We start from the raw sequence: 5,489 nt of genomic DNA, 5'->3' as shown, positions 1-5,489 counted from the left end.
TCAGAATGGACCATCCTGGATATATTTTATGATGGTCTATCTGAATTGTCTAAAATATCATTGGACCATTCTGCAGGTGGATCTATTCACCTGAACAAAACGCCTGCAGAAGCTTAGTAACTCATTAACATGGTTGCAAATAACCAGTTCATGTACACCTCTAAAAGAAATCCTGTGAGTAATAGGAGACCTAAGAGGAAGGGAGTTCTTGAAATTGATGCTCTAAATGCCATATTGGCTCAGAACAAAATGTTGACTCAACAAGTCAATATGATTTCTCAGAGTCTGAATGGATTGCAAAATGCATCCAACAGTACTAAAGAAGCATCTTCTGAAGAAGAAGCTTATGATCCTGAAAGCCCTGCAATGGTAGAGGTGAATTAAATGGGTAACGCCTATGGAAACACCTATAATTTCTCAAAGAAAAATCATCCAAATTTCTCATGGAAGGATCGACAAAAGCCTCAACAAGGATTTAATAATGGTGGAAGAAATAGGTTTAGCAATAGCAAGCCTTTTCCATCATCCTCTCAGCAAGAGACAGAGAATTTTGAGCAGAGCCCCTCTAGCTTAGCAAACATAGTCTCTGATCTATCTAAGGCCACTCTAAGTTTCATGAATGAAACAAGGTCCTCTATTAGAAATTTGGAGGCACAAGTGGACCAGCTGAGTAAAAAAGTCACTGAAACTCTTCCTAGTACTCTCCCAAGCAATACAGAAGAGAACCCAAAAAGAGAGTTCAAGGCCATAACCTTACTTGGGGTGGCCGAATGCACAGAGGAGGAGGAGGACATGAATCCCAGTGAGGAAGACCTCTTGGGACGTCCTCTGGACAAAAAGGAGTTCTCAATTGAGGAAGCTAAGGAATCTGAGGCTCATCTAGAGACCATAGAGATTCCATTGAACCTCCTTTTACCATTCATGAGCTTTGATGACTATTCATCTTCTGAAGAAGATGAAGACATTGTTGAAGGGCAAGTTGCCCAGTATTTAGGAGCAATCATGAAGCTGAATGCCAAGCTATTTGGTAATGAGACTTAGGAGGATGAACCTCCATTGCTCATTAATGAACTGAATACCTAGGTTCAGCATACTTTACCTCAAAAGAAACAAGATCTTGGTAAATTCTTAATACCCTGTACCATAGGCACCATGACCTTTGAGAAGGATCTGTGTGACTAATGAGCGGATAATTTATACGCTTTTTTGCATTGTTTTTAGTTAGTTTTTAGTATGATCTAGTTACTTTTAGGGATGTTTTCATTAGTTTTTATGCTAAATTCAAATTTCTGGACTTTACTATGAGTTTTTGTGTTTTTCTATGATTTTAGGTATTTTTTGGCTGAAATTGAGGGACCTGAGCAAAACTCTGATAGGAGGATGACAAAGGACTGCTGATGCTGTTGGAATCTGACCTCACTGCACTCGAAATGGATTTTCTGGCGCTACATAACTCGAAATGGCGTGCTCTCAATGGCGTTGGAAAGTAGACATCCAGAGCTTTCCAGCAATATATAATAGTTCATACTTTATTCGTGATTAGACGACATAAACTGGCACTCAACGCCAGTTCCATGCTATATTCTAGAGTCATACGCCAGAAACACGTCACGAACCAGAGTTGAACACCCAAAACATGTTACAACTTGGCGTTCAACTCCAAGAGAAGCCTCAGCTCGTGGATAGATCAAGCTCAGCCCAAGCACACACCAAGTGGGCCCCGGAAGTGGATTTATGCATCAATTACTTACTTCTGTAAACCCTAGTAGCTAGTTTAGTATAAATAGAACTTTTTACTAGTGTATTAGTCGTCTTTTGACCACATCTTTGGTCTCAGTTTTATTCTATTATTCATCTTAGGAGACAATTGATCACGTTTGGGGGCTGGCCATTCGGCCATGCCTGAACCTCTTTCACTTATGTATTTTCAACGGTGGAGTTTCTACACACCATAGATTAAGGGTGTGGAGCTCTGCTGTACCTCAAGTTTTAATGCAATTACTATTATTTTCTATTCAATTCGATTTATTCCTGTTCTAAGATATTCGGTGCACTTCAACTTGATGAATGTGATGATCCATGACACTCATCATCATTCTCACCTATGAACGCGCGTGATTGACAACCACTTCCGTTCTACCTTAGGCCAGGCGCATATCTCTTGGATTCCTTGATCAGAATCTTTGTGGTATAAGCTAGAATTGATGGCGGCATTCATGGGAATCTGAAAAGTCTAACCTTGTTTGTGGTATTCCGAGTAGGATTCCGGGATTGAATCACTACGACGACCTTCATACTCCTGAAGGCTGGGCGTTAGTGACAGACGCAAAAGAATCACGGGATTCTATTCCAACCTGATTGAGAACCGACAGATGATTAGTCATGCTGTGACAGAGCATTTGGACCATTTTCACTGAGAGGATGGGATGTAGCCATTGACAACGGTGATGCCCTACATACATCTTGCCATGGAAAGGAGTAAGAAGGATTGGATGAAAGCAGAGATTCAACAGGGACAAGCATCTCCATACGCTTATCTGAAATTCCCACCATTAATTTACATAAGTATTTCTATCCTATTTTATTTATCTTTTAATTATCTAATCCAATCACATTTGAATCAGCCTGACTGAGATCTACAAGATGACCATAGATTGCTTCATACCAACAATCTCCGTGGGATCGACCCTTACTCACGTAAGGTATTACTTGGACGACCCAGTGCACTTGCTGGTCAGTTGTGCGAAGTTGTGACTAAGTGTGATTCACATTTGAGAGCGCTACCAAGTCTTTGGAGCCATTGTTGATGATCACAATTTCGTGCACCAGTGACCTTGGGTCGGGTGTTATCCTCATGCCACTCTCTGTAATGGAGAAACTGGGAATCTTTGAGGTATAGGCTACTAAATTCTCATTAGAGATGGCAGACAAATCCATGAAAAAGGTTTATGGACAGGTAGAGGATGTGCTAGTAAAGGTTAAAGGCCTTTACATCCTTGCTGATTTCATAATCCTAGACACTGGAAAGGATGAGGATGAATCCATCATCCTTGGAAGACCCTTCCTAGCTACAACAAAAGCTGTGATTGATGTGGACAGAGGAGATTTGATCCTTCAATTGAATGAAGACTACCTTGTGTTTAAAACTCAAGGATCTCCCTCTGTAACCATGGAGAGGAAGCATGAAAAGCTTCTCTCAATACAGAGTCAAATAAAGCCCCCACACTCAAACTCTAAGTTTGGTGTTGGGAGGCCACAACCAAACTCTAAGTTTGGTGTTGAACCCCTACATTCAAACTTTAAGTTTGGTGTTGGGAGGTCCTAACAATGCTCTGAACATCTGTGAAGCTCCATGAGAGCTCACTGTCAAGCTATTGACATTAAAGAAGCGCTTATTGGGAGGCAACCCAATTTTATTTATCTATGTTATTTTCTTTTTTAGGTTGATGATCATGTGGAGTCACAAAAACAACTGCAAAAATAAAAGAAAAATAAAAAATAGCACACCCTGAAGGAGCGACTTACTGGCATTTAAATGCGAGTAAGGGTAGCAGAATGGGCGTTTAACGCCCAGTCTGGCACCATTCTGGGCGTTAAATGCCAGAAAGAAGCACCAGACTGGCATTAAATGCCAGAAACAGGCTACAATTTGGCGTTAAATGCCAGAAATAGGTTGTAGCCTGGCATTTAACGCCAGGAAAGGAATAAAAGATGGCGTTTAATGCCAGAAACAAGCAGCAGTCTGGCGTTAAACGCCAGGATTGCATTGTAAGGGCGTTTTGCATGCCTAAAAGGAGCAGGGATGAATTCCTTGACCCCTCAGGATCTGTGGACCCCACAGGATCCTCACCTACCCTACCTCTCTCTATCTCTCACTCACCAATCAAATCATACCCTCTTCCCTATATTCTCCTCACCAATCACCTTCATACCTCTTCCCCAAAAACCCTACCCACCTCACCTTCAAAATTCAAACACTTTTCCCTCCCAAACCCAACCCTAATGACCGAAACCCAACCCTCCCCTCACCCCTATATAAACCCCTCACTACTCCTTCATATTCACACAACTCAAACACCTTTCCCCCATCTTGGCCGAACCACCTATCACCCTCCATCTCCTCCATTTTTTTCTTCTTCCCTTTCTTTCTTTCTTCTTTGGCTCGAGGACGAGCAAACCTTTTAATTTTGGTGTGGTAAAAGCATTGCTTTCTGTTTTTCATAACCATTTATGGCACCTAAGGCCGGAGAAACCTCTAGAAAGAGGAAAGGGAAGGCAAAAGCTTTCACCTCTGAGTCATGGGAGATGGAGAGATTCATCTCAAAGGTCCATCAAGACCACTTCTATGAAGTTGTGGCCAAGAAGAAGGTGATCTCTGAGGCCCTTTCATGCTCAAGAAAAATGAGTATTCAGAGATCCGACATGAAATCTGAAGAAGAGGTTGGAAAGTTCTTACCAACCCCATTCAACAAGCCGGAATCTTAATGGTTCAAGAGTTCTATGCCAATGCATGGATCACTAGGAACCATGATCAAAGTATGAACCTGAATCCAAAAAATTGGCTTACAATGGTTCAGGGGAAATACTTAGATTTCAGTCTGGAAAATGTAAGGTTGGCGTTCCACTTGCCAATAATGCAAGAAAACGCACGTCCTTACACTAGAAGGGTCAACTTTGATCAAAGGTTGGACCAAGTCCTCTTGGACATATGTGTGGAAGGAGCTCAATAGAAAAGAGACTCAAGAGGCAATCCGGTTCAATTGAGAAGACCGGACCTTAAGCCTGTGGCTAGAGGATGGTTGGAGTTCATCCAACGCTCCATCGTTCCTACTAGCAACCGATCTGAAGTGACTGTGGATCGGGCTATCATGATCCATAGTATCATGATTGGGGAGGAAGTGAAAGTTCATGAGATCATACCTCTAGAACTCTACAAGGTGGCTGACAAGTCATCCACCTTGGCAAGGTTAGCCTTTCCTCATCTTATTTGTCATCTATACAATTTAGCTGAAATTGACATAGAAGGAGACATCCTCATTGAAGAGGACAAGCCCATCACCAAAAAGAGGATAGAGCAAACAAGAGAGCCCATTCATGGACCTCAACAAGAGCATGAGGAAGATCCTCATCAAGAAATCTCTGAGATGCCTCAAGGGATGCAATTTCCTCCACACAACTATTGGGAACAACTCAACACCTCCTTGGAAGGCATGAGTTACAACATGGACCAACTAAGGGTGGAGCACCAAGAGCACTCCATCATTCTCCATGAGATTAGAGAAGATCAAAGAGTTATGAGGGAGGAGCAACAAAGGCAAGGAAGAGACATAGAGGAGCTTTGGCGTTCCATTGGTTCTTCAACAGAAAGATGCCACCCACACTAAGGTGGACTCATTCCTTAATCTCCTTGTCTATTTATTTTTTGTTTTCGATTTTTGAGCTTTATGTTTGGCTATGTTTTGTGTCTTCATTACATGATCATTAGTGTC

This window comes from Arachis duranensis, chromosome 3 (genome assembly GCF_000817695.3).
Source record: "Arachis duranensis cultivar V14167 chromosome 3, aradu.V14167.gnm2.J7QH, whole genome shotgun sequence".
Lineage (NCBI taxonomy): Eukaryota > Viridiplantae > Streptophyta > Magnoliopsida > Fabales > Fabaceae > Arachis > Arachis duranensis.
This window is presented reverse-complemented; position numbering follows the sequence as displayed.